Genomic DNA, 16,963 nt, shown 5'->3' with positions numbered 1-16,963 from the left:
GGGAAAGTGGTTTGAATTTGAATGGTGAGGTAGGTGGGTTTTATGAAGGATGGATGTGAGTGGTGAAGAGAATGGTGGGATTTGATAGGTGAGGGGGTTTTTGGGGAATAGGTGTTGAGGTGATTGGTTAATGGGTAAAGAAGAGAGAGAGAGTGGTGGGGTAAGTGGGGATCCTGTGAGGTCCACAGATCCTGAGGTGTCAAGGGTAATTTATCCCTACACCAAGTGGCGAGCAAAAATGCTCTTTTTGCCAATCCTGGCGTTAAACGCCAGGCTGGTGCCCATTTCTGGTGTTTAACGCCAGTTTCTTGCCCATTCCTGGCGTTAAACGCCAGTCTGGTGCCCCTTTCTGGCGTTAAACGCCCAGAATGGTGCCAAACTGGGCGTTAAACGCCCATTTTGCTGTCTTCACTGGCGTTTAAACGCCATCAAGTTTTCCTCCAGGGTGTGCTATTTTTCTTTCTGTTTTTCATTCTGTTTTTGCTTTTTCAATTGATTTTGTGACTTCCCATGATCATCAACCTAAAAAAAACATAAAATAACAAAGGAAAATAGATAAATATAACATTGGGTTACCTCCCAACAAGCACTTCTTTAATGTCAATAGCTTGATAGTGGGCTCTCATGGAGCCTCACAGATGTTCAGAGCAATGTTGGAACCTCCCAACATCAAACTTAGAGTTTGAATGTGGGGGTTCAACACCAAATTTAGAAGTTGGTTGTGGCCTCCCAACACCAAACTTAGAGTTTGACTGTGGGAGCTCTGTTTGACTCTGTTTTGAGAGAAGCTCTTCATGCTTCCTCTCCATGGTAACAGAGGGATATCCTTGAGCCTTAAACACAAAGGATTCTTCATTCACTTGAATGATCAATTCTCCTCTGTCAACATCAATCACAGCCTTTGCTGTGGCTAGGAAGGGTCTGCCAAGGATGATGGATTCATCCATGCACTTCCCAGTCTCTAGGACTATGAAATCAGTAGGGATGTAATGGTCTTCAATCTTTACCAGAACATCCTCTACAAGTCCATAAGCTTGTTTTCTTGAATTGTCTGCCATCTCAAGTGAGATTCTTGCAGCTTGTACCTCAAGGATCCCTAGCTTCTCCATTACAGAGAAAGGCATGAGGTTTATGCTTGACCCTAGGTCACACAAAGCCTTTTCAAAGGTCATGGTGTCTATGATACAAGGTATTGAGAACTTCCCAGGGTCCTGTCTCTTTTGAGGTAATCTCTGCCTAGTCAAGTCATCCAGTTCTTTGGTGAGCAAAGGGGGTTCATCCTTCCAAGTCTCATTACCAAATAACTTGTCATTTAGCTTCATGATTGCTCCAAAGTACTTAGCAACTTGCTCTTCAATGACATCTTCGTCCTCTTTTGAGGAAGAATACTCATCAGAGCTCATGAATGGCAGAAGTAACTCCAATGGAATCTCTATGGTCTCAGTGTGAACCTCAGATTCCCACGGTTCCTCATTAGGGAACTCATTGGAGGCCAGTGGACGTCCATTGAGGTCTTCCTCAGTGGCGCTCACTGCCTCTTTCTCCTCTCCAAGTTCGGCCATGTGGGTCATGTTAATGGCCTTGCATTCTCCTTTTGGATTCTCTTTTGTATTGCTTGGAAGAGTACTAGGAGGGATTTCAGTAATTTTCTTGCTCAGCTGTCCCACTTGTGCCTCCAAATTCCTAATGGAGGACCTTGTTTCAGTCATGAAACTTTGAGTGGTTTTGATTAGATCAGAGACCATGGTTGCTAAGTCAGAGTGGCTCTGCTTAGAATTCTCTGTCTATTGCTGAGAAGATGATGAAAAAGGCTTGCCATTGCTAAACCTGTTTCTTCCATCATTATTGTTGTTGAAACCTTGTTGAGGTCTCTGTTGATCCTTCCATGAGAGATTTGGATAATTTCTCCATGAAGGATTATAGGTGTTTCCATAGGGTTCTCCCATGTAATTCACCTCTTCCATTGAAGGGTTCTCAGGATCATAAGCTTCTTCTTCAAATGAAGCGTCCTTAGTACTGCCTGGTGTAGCTTGCATTCCAGACAGACTTTGAGAAATCATATTGACTTGCTGAGTCAATATTTTGTTCTGAGCCAGTATGGCATTCAGAGTATCAATCTCAAGAACTGCTTTCTTCTGATTCGTCCCATTGTTCACAGGATTCTTTTCAGAAGTGTACATGAATTGGTTATTTGCAACCATTTCAATGAGCTTTTGAGCTTCTGCATGCATCTTCTTCAGATGAAGAGATCCTCCAGCAGAGCTGTCCAATGACATCTTGGATAGTTCAGACAGACCATCATAGAAGATACCTTTGATGCTCCATTCAGAAAGCATGTTAGAGGGACACTTTCTGATCAATTGTTTGTATCTTTCCCAAGCTTCATAGAGGGATTCACCTTCCTTCTGTCTGAAGGTTTGGACTTCCACTCTAAGCTTACTCAATTTTTGAGGTGGAAAGAACTTTGCCAAGAAGGCATTGACTAGCTTTTCCCAAGAGTTCAGGCTTTCTTTAGGTTGTGAGTCCAACCATATCCTAGCTCTGTCTCTTACAGCAAAAGGGAATAGCATAAGTCTGTAGACCTCAAGGTCAACCCCATTGGTCTTGACAGTGTCACAGATTTGCAAGAATTCAGCTAAAAACTGATGAGGATCTTCCAATGGAAGTCCATGAAACTTGAAATTCTGTTGCATTAGAGAAACTAATTGAGGCTTAAGCTCAAAGTTGTTTGCTCCAATGGCAGGGATAGAGATGCTTCTCCCATAGAAGTCGGGAGTAGGTGCAGTAAAGTCACCCAGCACCTTCCTTGCATTGTTGGCATTATTGTTGTTTTCGGCTGCCATGGGTTCTTCTTCTTTGAAGATTTCTGTTAGGTCCTCTACAGAGAGTTGTGCTTTAGCTTCTCTTAGCTTTCGCTTCAAGGTCCTTTCAGGTTCAGGGTCAGCCTCAACAAGAATGCTTTTGTCTTTGCTCCTGCTCATATGAAAGAGAAGAGAACAAGAAAGTATGGAATCCTCTATGTCACAGTATAGAGATTCCTTGAGGTGTCAGAGGAAAAGAAAAATAGAAGGAAGGGGTAGAAGAATTCGAACTTATCAAGAAAGATAGAGTTCAAATTGTGCATTGAAGAGGAGTGTTAGTCCATAAATAGAAGGATGTGAGAAGAGGGGAAGAAATTTTCAAAAATTAAAGTGAATTAATTAAAAGAAATTTTGAAAAAAAGTAATTGATTTTCAAAAACTAAGATTGGGAAAGAAATAAAGTGAAATTGAAAAAGATTTTGAAATTAGAAATTAAAAAGATATGATTGAAAACTATTTTTAAAAAAAATTGTGATAAAAAGATATGATTGAAAAGATATAGTTTTAAAAAGATATGATTGAGAAGATATGGTTTGAAAAACAATTTAAAAATTTTGATTTTGAAAATTAATGACTTGGCTAACAAGAAATTTACAAGATATGATTCAGACATTAAACCTTTCTCAACAAAAAAGGCAACATACTTGAAATGTTGAATTAAATCATTAATTGTTAGCAAGTATTTTTGAAAATTGAAAGAAATTGATTTTGAAAATATATGATTGAAAAGATATGATTTGAAAAAGATTTGATTTTGAAAAATTTTGAAAACTTGAAAAAAATTTGAATTAAAAACAAAATCTTCCCTCTTGTGCTATCCTGGCGTTAAACGCCCAGAATGGTATCCATTCTGGCGTTTAACGCCCAAAACTCTACCTTTTTCCTTCCTCACTGGGCGTTTTGAACGCCCAGCCATTTTCTGTGTAATTCCTCTGCTGTATGTTCTGAATCTTCAATTCTCTATATTATTGACTTGAAAAGACACAAATTAAAAAATTTTTTGGATTTTTAATAATGAGGAATAATCAAAATGAAACTAAGATCAAATAAACAATGCATGCAAGACACCAAACTTAGAAGTTTGTATACTATTGACACTAACAAATTGAAAATGCATATGAGAAACAACAAAACACTCAAGACAAGAGAATTTAAAGATCAGAACAAGGAAATCATCAAGAACAACTTGAAGATCAATTAAGACACATGAATGAACTCGAAAAAAAATGCAAGAAGAATAGAAACATGTAATTGACACCAAACTTAAAATGAGACACTAGACTCAACAAGAAATAAAAATATTTTTGGTTTTAAGATTTTATAAATTTTTTTGGATTTTTTTTTTGAAAATTGAGTGAAAAAGAAAATAAGGATATCAAAATTCTTAATGAGAATTCCAGGAATCATGCAATGTTAGTCTAAAGCTTTAGTCTAAAGAAATTAGACATGGCTAGCCAAGCTTCAGCAGGACATTACATTCAAGGGCTAAATTGATGAGAATCAATCAGCTTTGGTGATGATGAAAACATCACCTTGAAACTCTAGAATTCTTTCTTAAAAATTCTGAAAAAAATTACCTAATCTAAGCAACAAGATCAACCGTCAGTTGTCCAAACTCGAACAATGCCCGGCAACGGCGCCAAAAACTTGGTGCACGAAATTGTGATCATCAATGGCGCCATCAACATGGTACGCTCAATTGCAATCTCAACTCTTTATCACAACTTCGCACAACTAACCAGCAAGTGCACTGGGTCGTCCAAGTAATAAACCTTATGCGAGTAAGGGTCAATCCCACAGAGATTGTTGGTATGAAGCAAGCTATGGTCATCTCATAAATCTCAGTCAGGCGGATTCATATGGTTATGGAGGATTAATGACTAAAAGATGAATAAAACATAAAATAAAGATAGAGATACTTATGTAGTTCATTGGTGAGAATTTCAGATAAGCGTATGGAGATGCTTTGTCCCTTCCGTCTCTCTGCTTTCCTACTATCTTCATCCAATCCTTCTTACTCCTTTCCATGGCAAGCTGTATGTTGGGCATCACCGTTGTCAATGGCTACAGTCCCGTCCTTTCAGTGAAAATGTTCAACGCGCTCTGTCACAGCACGGCTATTCAGTTGTCGGTTCTCGATCATGTCGGAATAGAATCCAGTGATTCTTTTGCGTCTGTCACTAACGCCCCACAATCGCGAGTTTGAAGCTCGTCACAGTCATTCAATCCTTGAATCCTACTCATAATACCACAGACAAGGTTTAGACCTTCCGGATTCTCTTGAATGCCGCCATCAATTCTAGCTTATACCACGAAGATTCTGATTAAGGAATCCAAGAGATAAACATTCAAGCCTTGTTTGCTTGTAGAACGGAAGTGGTTGTCAGGCACGCATTCATAAGTGAGAATGATGATGAGTGTCACATAATCATCACATTCATCATGTTCTTGGGTACGAATGAATATCTTAGAACAAAAATAAGCTGAATTGAATAGAAGAACAATAGTAATTGCATTAATACTCGAGGTACAGCAGAGCTCCACACCTTAATCTATGGTGTGTAGAAACTCCACCGTTAAAAATACATAAGTGATAATAGTGATCATTGGCTTCGGCCCCAGAGAGGGAACCAGAAGAACCAAGATGAAAATACAATAGCAAAAGGTCCTATTTTATAGAGAACTAGTAGCTTAGGGTTTACAGAAATGAGTAAATGACATAAAAATCCACTTTCGGGCCCACTTGGTGTGTGCTTGGACTGAGCATTGAAGCTTTCATGTGTAGAGACTTTTCTTGGAGTTAAACGCCAGCTTTTGTGCCAGTTTGGGCGTTTAACTCCCATTCTTGTGCCAGTTCCGGCGTTAAACGCCAAAATTCTTAAGCTGACTTGGAACGCCTGTTTGGGCCATCAAATCTCGGGAAAAGTATGAACTATTATACATTGCTGGAAAGCTCAGGATGTCTACCTTCCAACGCAATTGAGAGCGCGCCAATTGGGCTTTTGTAGCTCCAGAAAATCTACTTCGAGTGCAGGGAGGTCATAATCTAACAGCATCTGCAGTCCTTTTCAGCCTCTAAATCAGATTTTTGCTCAGGTCCCTCAATTTCAGCCAGAAAATACCTGAAATCACAGAAAAACACACAAACTCATAGTAAAGTCCAAAAAAGTGAATTTTAACTAAAAACTAATAAAAATATAATAAAAACTAACTAAAACATATTAAAAACATACTAAAAACAATGCCAAAAAGCGTATAAATTATCCGCTCATCAATGTCACAGCAACATGTTACAATTCAAGAATCAAACTATACTTATTCACAAGGAATACCCACACATGCATATAAAAAGAATAGAAGACAATCATACAATTTAAAGTACTGAAAACAAATAAGAGGAAAAGGAACTTTACCACCTTGTAATTCATCTTCATTGTGGTTGTCACTTTCCTCCTATTCTTCCCCTTTCCACACCAAACTTAGAATGATTGCTTGTCCTTAAACAGTAAATAAAACAGTGGTGATGGGGTTTATGATGGGTCATTAATGTCTTAAACAATGAAATGTGAGTAATGCATGTGCTTAACCAAGCAAAATTAAGACTAACAATAAAGGCACAAGAAAGAAAACAGAGACAATGTGATTGCATTAATAAATGGTGTATGCATGGTACTTTGCATGAAAGGTAAGTGGCAACACCAAACTTAATGTGACACTTTCATTTTAGAATGATGCAGTTACCCAATAAAGATTGATAATCAATTTGTTGCATGACAACACCTAACTTAGAATGCAATTATATGCCAAATTATTGAAAATAAACCAAGCAAAGAAAGAAAATATTACCTACGGTTGGGTTTTCTCCCAACAAATGCTCTTTTAATGTCATTAGCTTGACATGTTGTTCATGACTTTCTTCCTCTTCTTCCAGTTGGTTAAGAGGAAATAACTCAAGGGAAAAAAAAGTAAGTTAATGTCCCCTGTTTTGGCCTCTTCCCAGCAAGCTTTCTTTTATTATTGGCGTGATTTGCTTTGCTTTTTGGGGTAGGGATTGGATTGTTTATGGTTGACCTTTTCTTCTTCATGGATATTGTCCTTCGTATCTTGGTCACAATTCTCTTTTTAGTGCTTTTAATGGTTGCCTTCACTTCTTTGATATCCAGACTTGGTTTTTGTGTGATGTTTGGAGTGTTTCCTTTGTCAAGAACTTCTTGGGGTAATGCTTCAAAGAAGTCATCCATCATGCAACTCTCTGATTCATTCTCTTGATTGATTTTCTCCTTTTCTTTTGTGAGATCTTGCATTGCTTCTTTTGAGAGTGAGTTTGCATGTTCTTTTGTTACCTCTAGTATCCTCTGGGGATATGGATTCCTAGGCTCATATGCCTCCACAACCTCCTTCTTCATTGAAGTTTCAGTTGATATAGGGGCCTCTTTTTTTATCTTCTAATTCCTCCTTTGTACCCACCATGTGGTCTTCATCCTGCTTACTTAGCAATCCTAAGTGTTTCCTCATTTGATCTAAATATCCCTCAATCTTATTGAAGAAGATTTCTTGTTCTTTTTAGGATTCTTCTTATCTTTCCAAGGATTCTCTGGACCTTTGAAGGTGATCTTCTACTGCTAGCTCAAGAGATGAAGGTTGACAATACTTCTGTGGATATGTGTGTGTTGTGGTAAAGTTGTTTTGAAGGGGTATAGAATGAGTTTTGTGGGTAGCAAAATAAATTTTGTGGATTCTAAAATGAGGTTTGTGCATAGTAAAATGAATTTTGTGGTTGGTGAATGATGAGCGGATAATTTGTACGCTTTTTGGCATTGTTTTTAGTATGTTTTTAGTAGTTTGAGTTGAGTTTTTAGTATATTTTTATTAGTTTTTAGTTAAAATTCACTTTTCTGGACTTTACTATGAGTTTGTGTGTTTTTCTATGATTTCAGGTATTTTCTGGCTGAAATTGAGGGACCTGAGCAAAAATCTGATTCAGAGACTGAAAAGGACTGCAGATGCTGTTGGATTCTGACCTCCCTGCACTCGAAGTGGATTTTCTGGAGCTACAGAAGCCCAATTGGCGCGCTCTCAATAGCGTTGGAAAGTAGACATCCTGGGCTTTCCAGCAATATATGATAGTCCATACTTTGCCCAAGATTTGATGGCCCAAACCGGCGTTCAAAGTCACCTTCAGATTTCCCAGCGTTAAACGCCGGAACTGGCACCAAAGTGGGAGTTAAACGCCCAAACTGGCACAAAAGCTGGCATTTAACTCCAAGAAGAGTCTCTGCACGAAAAATGCTTCATTGCTCAGCCCAAGCACACACCAAGTGGGCCCGGAAGTGGATTTTTATGTCATTTACTCATCTTTGTAATTCTTAAGCTACTAGTTCCCTATAAGTAGGACCTTTTACTATTGTATTTGAATCTTTCAATCTTAGGAGCTTTTGATCATGTTTTTATGATTGAACCCTCTTTGGGAGGCTGGCCTCACGGCCATGCCTAGACCTTGTTCTTATGTATTCTCAACGGTGGAGTTTCTACACACCATAGATTAAGGTGTGGAGCTCTGCTGTACCTCGAGTATTAATGCAATTACTATTGTTCTTCTATTCAATTCTGCTTGTTCTTATTCCAAGATATTCATTTGCACCCAAGAACATGATGAATGTGATGATTATGTGACGCTCATCATCATTCTCACTCATGAACATGTGACTGACAACCACTTCTGTTCTACAAGTAATAAGGCTCTAATGTTTATCTCTTGGATTCCTGATACATGATGCATGGTTGATCGCCTGACAACCGAGCGCTCGCCTGACAAACGAGCCAGCCATTCCGTGAGATCAGAGTCTTCGTGGTATAGGCAAGAACTGATGGCGGCATTCAAGAGAATCCGGAAGGTCTAACCTTGTCTGTGGTATTCTGAGTAGGATTCAATGATTGAATGACTGTGACGTGCTTCAAACTCCTGAGGGCGGGGCGTTAGTGACAGACGCAAAAGAATCACTGGATTCTATTCCGGCCTGATCGAGAACCGACAGATGGATAGCCGTGCCGTGACAGGGTGCGTTGAACATTTCTGCTGAGAGGATGGGAGGTAGCCACTGACAACGGTGAAACCCTTGCATAAGCTTGCCATGGAAAGGAGTAAGAAGGATTGGATGAAGACAGTAGGAAAGCAGAGAGACGGAAGGGACAAGCATCTTCATACGCTTATCTGAAGCTCTCACCAATGATATACATAAGTATCTCTATCTTTATCTTTATATTTTATTCATATATCATCTATACCCATTTGAGTCTGCCTGACTAAGATTTACAAGGTGACCATAGCTTGCTTCATACCAACAATCTCCGTGGGATCGACCCTTACTCGCGTAAGGTTTATTACTTGGACGACCCAGTGCACTTGCTGGTTAGTTGTGCAAAGTTGTGTTTATGCCATGGTATTGAGCACCAAGTTTTTGGGGCCATTACTAGGGATTATTTGAGTTGTGAAAAGTAGTGATCACAATTTCGCACACCAAGTTTTTGGCGCCGTTGCCGGAGATTGTTTCGTGTATGGACAACTGACGGTTCATCTTGTTGCTTAGATTAGGTATTTTTTTCAGAGTTCTTAAGAATGAGTTCTAGAGTTTCATGATGATCTGTTGAAGTCTGGCTGGCTGTGAAGCCATGTCTAATCTTATTGGACCGAGGTTTCAACTTATCATCACAAGAGCTTGTTGATTTCTATCAATCTTGCTATTGGAGCAATGATCTGCTAAGGCTTGGCTGGCCATTGGCCATGTCTAGTGTTTTGGACCGAAGCTTTCTTTGAAAGCTTGGCTGGCTGTGAAGCCATGTCTAATTCCTGGACCGAAGTCTTAGACTAGCATTGCAATGATTCCTGGAATCCAAATTGAGAATTCTGAAACCTTTATTTTCTATTTTCATATAATTTTCGAAAAAATCCAAAAAAAAAATTTCAAAATCATAAAAACCAAAAATATTTTATGTTTCTTGTTTGAGTCTAGTGTCTAATTTTAAGTTTGGTGTCTTGCATGCATTGTTTAATTGATCTTGGTTCTATTTTCAAGTCAATAGTACAGGGAACTAAAGATTCAGAACATGCAGCAGAGGAATTACACAGAAAAAGCTGGGCGTTCAAAACGCCCAGTGAAAAAGGACAGACTGGCGTTTAAACGCCAGCCAGGGTGCCTGGTTGGGCGTTTAACGCCCAAAAGGGTAGTGCATTGGGCGTTAAACGCCAGAATGTGCACCATTCTGGGCGTTTAACGCCAGGATGGCACAAGAGGGAGGATTTTGTTTTCAAATCAATTTTTTCCAAGTTTTCAAAGTTTTTCAAAATCAAATCTTTTTCAAATCATATCTTTTCAATCAAACCTTTTTCAAAATCAATTTCTTTCCTTTTTCAAAGATACTTACTATCAATTAATGATTTGATTCAACATTTTAAGTATGTTGCCTTTTCTGTTGAGAAAGGTTTAATGTTTGAATCATATCTTTTCTTGTTAGGCAAGTCATTAATTTTTAAAAATCAAATCTTTTTAAATTGTTTTCAAATCATATCTTTTCAATTATATCTTTTTAAAAGCATAATTTTTTTTATCACATCTTTTTCAAAACAGTTTTTAATCATATCTTTTTTATTTCTAATTTCAAAATCTTTTTCAAAAATTACTTGATTTCTTTCCCACTCTTGGTTTTCGAAAATCAATTAAAGTTTTTCAAAATGTTTTCAAAATCTTTCACTTAATTTTCGAAAATTTCTTCCTCTCTTTTCACATCCTTCTATTTATGGAGTACCACTCTTTCTCAATGCACAATTCGAACTCTATCTGATTAAGTTCGAATTCTTCTCCTTCTTCCTTCTATTTTTCTTCTTCTCTAACACCTCAAGGAATCTCTATACTGTGACATAGAGGATTCCACATTTTCTTGTTCTCTTCTCTTTCATATGAGCAGGAGCAAAGACAAGAGCATTCTTGTTGAAGCTGACCCTGAACCTGAAAGGACCTTGAAGCGAAAGCTAAGAGAAGCTAAGGCACAACTCTCTGTAGAGGACCTAACAGAAATCTTCAAAGAAGAAGAAGACATGGCAGCCGAAAACAACAACAATGCAAACAATGCAAGGAAGGTGCTGGGTGACTTTACTGCACCTACTTCCGACTTCTATGGGAGAAGCATCTCTATCCCTGCCATTGGAGCAAACAACTTTGAGCTTAAGCCTCAATTAGTTTCTCTAATGCAACAAAATTGCAAGTTCCATGGACTTCCATTGGAAGATCCTCATCAGTTCTTAGCTGAATTCTTGCAAATCTGTGACACTGTCAAGACTAATGGGGTTGACCCTGAGGTCTACAGACTTATGCTATTCCCTTTTGCTGTAAGAGACAGAGCTAGAATATGGTTGGACTTACAACCTAAAGACAGCCTGAACTCTTGGGAAAAGCTAGTCAATGCCTTCTTGGCAAAGTTCTTTCCACCTCAAAAATTGAGTAAGCTTAGAGTGGAAGTCCAAACCTTCAGACAGAAGGAAGGAGAATCCCTCTATGAAGCTTGGGAAAGATACAAACAATTGATCAGAAAATGTCCTTCTGACATGCTTTCTGAATGGAGCATCATAGGTATTTTCTATGATGGTCTGTCTGAACTATCCAAGATGTCTTTGGATAGCTCTGCTGGAGGATCTCTTCATCTGAAGAAGACGCCTACAGAAGCTCAAGAGCTAATTGAAATGGTTGCAAATAACCAATTCATGTACACTTCTGAAAGGAATCCTGTGAACAATGGGACAAGTCAGAAGAAAGGAGTTCTTGAGATTGACACTCTGAATGCCATTCTGGCTCAGAACAAAATATTGACTCAGCAAGTCAATTTGATTTCTCAAAGTCTGTCTGGAATGCAAAATGCACCTGGCAGTACTAAGGATGCTTCATCTGAAGAAGAAGCTTATGATCCTGAGAACCCTTCAATGGAAGAGGTGAATTACATGGGAGAACCCTATGGAAACACCTATAATTCTTCATGGAGAAATCACCCAAATTTCTCATGGAAGGATCAAGAGAGACCTCAACAAGGTTTCAATAACAATAATGGTGGAAGGAACAGGTTTAGCAATGGCAAGCCTTTTCCATCATCTTCTCAGCAACAGACAGAGAATTCTAAGCAGAGCCACTCTGACTTAGCAACCATGGTCTCTGATCTAATCAAAACCACTCAAAGTTTCATGACTGAAACAAGGTCCTCCATTAGGAATTTGGAGGCACAAGTGGGACAGTTGAGTAAGAAAATTACTGAACTCCCTCCTAGTACTCTTCCAAGCAATACAGAAGAAAATCCAAAAGGAGAGTGCAAGGCCATCAACATGGCCAAACTTGGAGAGGATGAAGAGGCAGTGAACGCCACTGAGGAAGACCTCAATGGGCGTGCACTAGCCTCCACTGAGTTCCCCAATGAGGAACCATGGGAATCTGAGACTCAAAATGAGACCATAGAGATTCCATTGGACTTACTTCTGCCTTTCATGAGCTCTGATGAGTATTCTTCCTCTGAAGAGGATGAGTATGTCACTGAAGAGCAAGTTGCTAAATACCTTGGAGCAATCATGAAGCTAAATGACAAGTTATTTGGTAATGAGACTTGGGAGGATGAACCCCCTTTGCTCACCAAAGAACTGGATGACTTGTCTAGGCAGAAATTACCTCAAAAGAGACAAGATCCTGGGAAGTTTTCCATACCTTGTACCATAGGCACCATGACCTTCAAGAAGGGTCTATGTGACTTAGGGTCAAGTGTAAACCTCATGCCTCTCTCTGTAATGGAAAAGCTAGGGATCTTTGAGGTACAAGCTGCAAGAATCTCACTAGAGATGGCAGACAACTCAAGAAAACAAGCTTATGGACTTGTAGAGGATGTTCTGGTAAAAGTTGAAGACCATTACATTCCTACTGATTTCATAGTCCTAGAGACTGGGAAATGCATGGATGAATCTATCATCCTTGGCAGACCCTTCCTAGCCACAGCAAAGGCTGTGATTGATGTTGATGGAGGTGAACTGATCATTCAAGTGAATGAAGAATCCCTTGTGTTTAAGGCTCAAGGATACCCCTCTGTCACCATGGAGAGGAAGCATGAAGAGCTTCTCTCAAATCAGAGTCAAATAGAGCCCCCACAGTCAAACTCTAAGTTTGGTGTTGGGAGGCCACAACCAAACTCTAAGTTTGGTATTGAACCCCCACATTCAAACTCTAAGTTTGGTGTTGGGAGGTTCCAACATTGCTCTGAGTATCTGTGAGGCTCCATGAGAGCCCTCTGTCAAGCTACTGACATTAAAGAAGCGCTTGTTGGGAGGCAACCCAATGTTATATTTTATCTATTTTCTTTTGTTATTTTATGTTTTTTGTAGGTTGATGATCATAAGAAGTCAAAAAATCAATTGAAAAAGCAAAAACAGAATGAAAAACAGGAAGAAAAACAGCACACCCTGGAGGAAGAACCTACTGGCGTTTAAACGCCAGTAAGGCTAGCAGGTGGGCGTTTAACGCCCAGTCTGGCACCATTCTGGGTGTTTAAGGCCAGAAAGGGGCACCAGACTGGCGTTAAACGCCAGGAAAGGGCAAGAACCTGGCGTTAAACGCCAGAAATGGGCACCAGCCCGGCGTTTAACGCCAGAATTGGCTCAAAATGTGTTTTTTTCATGCCATTTGGTGCAGGGATGACTTTTCCTTGACACCTCAGGATCTGTGGACCCCACAGGATCCCCACCAACCCCACCACTCTCTCTCTTCTTCACCCATTCACCAATCACCTCAACACCTCTTCCCCAAAAACCCTTCACCTATCAAATCCCATCTTTCTCTTCACCACTCACATCCATCCTTCATAAAACCCCACCTACCTCACCCTTCAAATTCAAACCACTTTCCCTCCCAAACCCACCCATACATGACCGAACCATGAGCCCACCTCTCCTATATAAACCCTTCTTCACCCCTTCATTTTCACACAACCTAAACACCACTTCTCTCCCTCTTTGGCCGAACACAAAGCCATTCCCTTCTTCCTCATTTCTTCTTCTTCTACTCTCTTCTTTCTTCTTTTGCTCGAGGACGAGCAAACCTTTTAAGTTTGGTGTGGTAAAAGCATTGCTTTTTGTTTTTCCATAACCATTTATGGCATCCAAGGCCGGAGAAACCTCTAGAAAGAGGAAAGGGAAGGCAAAAGCTTCCACCTCCGAGTCATGGGAGATGGAGAGATTCATCTCAAGGGTGCATCAAGACCACTTCTATGAAGTTGTGGCCTTGAAGAAGGTGATCCCCGAGGTCCCTTTTTCACTCAAAAAGAGTGAATATCCGGAGATCCGACATGAGATTCGAAGAAGAGGTTGGAAAGTTCTCACCAACCCAATTCAACAAGTCGGAATCTTAATGGTTCAAGAGTTCTATGCCAATGCATGGATCACCAAGAGCCATGATCAAAGTGTGAACCCGAACCCAAAGAATTGGCTTACTATGGTTCGGGGGAAATACTTGGATTTTAGTCCGGAAAATGTAAGGTTGGCATTCAACTTGCCTATGATGCAAGGAGATGAACATCCTTACACAAGAAGGGTCAACTTTGATCAAAGGTTGGACCAAGTCCTCACTGACATTTGTGAAGAGGGCGCCCAATGGAAGAAAGATTCAAGAGGGAAGCCGGTTCAATTGAGAAGGCATGACCTCAAGCCCGTGGCTAGAGGATGGTTGGAGTTTATCCAACGCTCAATCATTCCCACTAGCAACCGGTCCAAAGTTACTCTAGACCGGGCCATCATGATTCATAGCATCATGATTGGAGAAGAAGTGGAAGTTCATGAGGTTATAGCCCAAGAACTTTATAAGGTGGCGGACAAGTCCTCTACCTTGGCAAGGTTAGCCTTTCCTCACCTCATTTGTCACCTCTGTTATTCAGTTGGAGTTGACATAGAGGGAGACATCCCCATTGATGAGGACAAGCCCATTACTAAGAAGAGGATGGAGCAAACAAGAGACCCTTCTCATCATGAGATCCCTGAGATGCCTCAAGGGATGCACTTTCCTCCACAAGATTATTGGGAGAAACTGAACACCTCCCTAGGAGAATTGAGTTCCAACATGGGACAACTAAGGGTGGAGCACCAAGAACATTCCATCCTCCTCCATGAAATTAAAGAAGATCAAAGAATCATGAGAGAGGAGCAACAAAGACAAGGAAGAGACATTGAGGAGCTCAAGCACTCCATAAGACCTTCAAGAGGAAGAACAAGCCGCCATCACTAAGGTGGACCCGTTCTTTAATCTCCTTGTTCTTTATTTTCTTGTTTTTCGAAAATTTATGCTTTATGTTTATCCATATTTGTGTCTTATGATCATTAGTGTCTTAGTGTCTATGCCTTAAAGTTATGAATGTCCTATGAATCCATCACCTTTCTTAAATTAACAATGTTCTTAATTGAAAAGGAGAAGAATTGCATGAATTTTGAATTTTATAACAGATTAATTATTTTGATGTGGTGGCAACACTTTTGTTTTCTGAATGTATGCTTAAACAGTGCATATGTCTTTTGAATTTGTGGTTCATGAATGTTGGCTCTTGAAAGAATGATGAAAAAGGAGACATGTTACTGAGGATCTGAAAAATCATAAAAATGGTTCTTGAAGCAAGAAAAAGCAGTGAAAAAAAAAACGAAAAAGAAAGAAAAAGAAAGAAATAAAGTTGTGATCCAAGGCAAAAAGAGTGTGCTTAAGAACCCTGGATACCTCTAATTGGGGACTCTAGCAAAGCTGAGTCACAATCTGAAAAGGTTCACCCAATTATGTGTCTGTGGCATGTATGTATCCGGTGGTAATACTGGAAGACAGAGTGCTTTGGGCCACGACCAAGACTCATAAAATAGCTGTGTTCAAGAATCATCATACTTAACTAGGAGAATCAATGACACTATCTGGATTCTGAGTTTCTAAAGAAGCCAATCATTCTGAATTTCAAAGGATAAAGTGAGATGCCAAAAATGTTCAGAGGCAAAAAGCTAAAAGCCCCGCTCATCTAATTAATACTGATCTTCATAGATGTTTTTGGAGTTCATTGCATATTCTCTTCTTTTTATCTTATTTGATTTTCAGTTGCTTGAGGACAAGCAACAATTTAAGTTTGGTGTTGTGATGAGCGGATAATTTGTACGCTTTTTGGCATTGTTTTTAGTATGTTTTTAGTAGTTTGAGTTGAGTTTTTAGTATATTTTTATTAGTTTTTAGTTAAAATTCACTTTTCTGGACTTTACTATAAGTTTGTGTATTTTTCTGTGATTTCATGTATTTTCTGGCTGAAATTGAGGGACCTGAGCAAAAATCTGATTCAGAGACTGAAAAGGACTGCAGATGCTGTTGGATTCTGACCTCCCTGCACTCGAAGTGGATTTTCTGGAGCTACAGAAGCCCAATTGGTGCGCTCTCAACGGCGTTGGAAAGTAGACATCCTGGGCTTTCCAGCAATATATGATAGTCGATACTTTGCCCAAGATTTGATGGCCCAAACCGGCGTTCAAAGTCACCTTTAGATTTCCCAGCATTAAACGCCGGAACTGGCACCAAAGTGGGAGTTAAACGCCCAAACTGGCACAAAAGCTGGCGTTTAACTCCAAGAAGAGTCTCTACACGAAAAATGCTTCATTGCTCAGCCCAAGCACACACCAAGTGGGCCCGGAAGTGGATTTTTATGTCATTTACTCATCTTTGTAATTCTTAAGCTACTAGTTCCCTATAAGTAGGACCTTTTACTATTGTATTTGAATCTTTCAATCTTAGGAGCTTTTGATCATGTTTTTATGATTGAACCCTCTTTGGGAGGCTGGCCTCACGGCCATGCCTAGACCTTGTTCTTATGTATTCTCAACGGTGGAGTTTCTACACACCATAGATTAAGGTGTGGAGCTCTGCTGTACCTCGAGTATTAATGCAATTACTATTGTTCTTCTATTCAATTCTGCTTGTTCTTATTCCAAGATATTCATTTGCACCCAAGAACATGATGAATGTGATGATTATGTGACGCTCATCATCATTCTCACTCATGAACAAGTGACTGAC

General features: G+C 39.6%; 2 non-coding genes across 2 annotated transcripts; one reads left to right on the top strand and one right to left on the bottom strand.

Moving 5' to 3' along the window:
* The first annotated feature begins 2,330 nt into the window (after nucleotides 1-2,330).
* Nucleotides 2,331-2,438, top strand: LOC130971941 (small nucleolar RNA R71). The gene has a single exon (XR_009083144.1). It is a non-coding gene; the product is annotated as a small nucleolar RNA R71 (small nucleolar RNA).
* An 8,920-nt stretch (nucleotides 2,439-11,358) lies between these two features.
* On the bottom strand, nucleotides 11,359-11,466 carry LOC130971501 (small nucleolar RNA R71). Its single transcript, XR_009082717.1, has one exon. It is a non-coding gene; the product is annotated as a small nucleolar RNA R71 (small nucleolar RNA).
* Between the last annotated feature and the right edge of the window lie 5,497 nt (nucleotides 11,467-16,963).

The sequence above is a fragment of the Arachis stenosperma genome, chromosome 3 (assembly GCF_014773155.1).
Source record: "Arachis stenosperma cultivar V10309 chromosome 3, arast.V10309.gnm1.PFL2, whole genome shotgun sequence".
In the NCBI taxonomy this organism is placed as follows: Eukaryota; Viridiplantae; Streptophyta; class Magnoliopsida; order Fabales; family Fabaceae; genus Arachis; species Arachis stenosperma.
The sequence above is the reverse complement of the archived record's forward strand: the minus strand, read 5'-3'. Positions and strand labels throughout refer to the sequence as shown.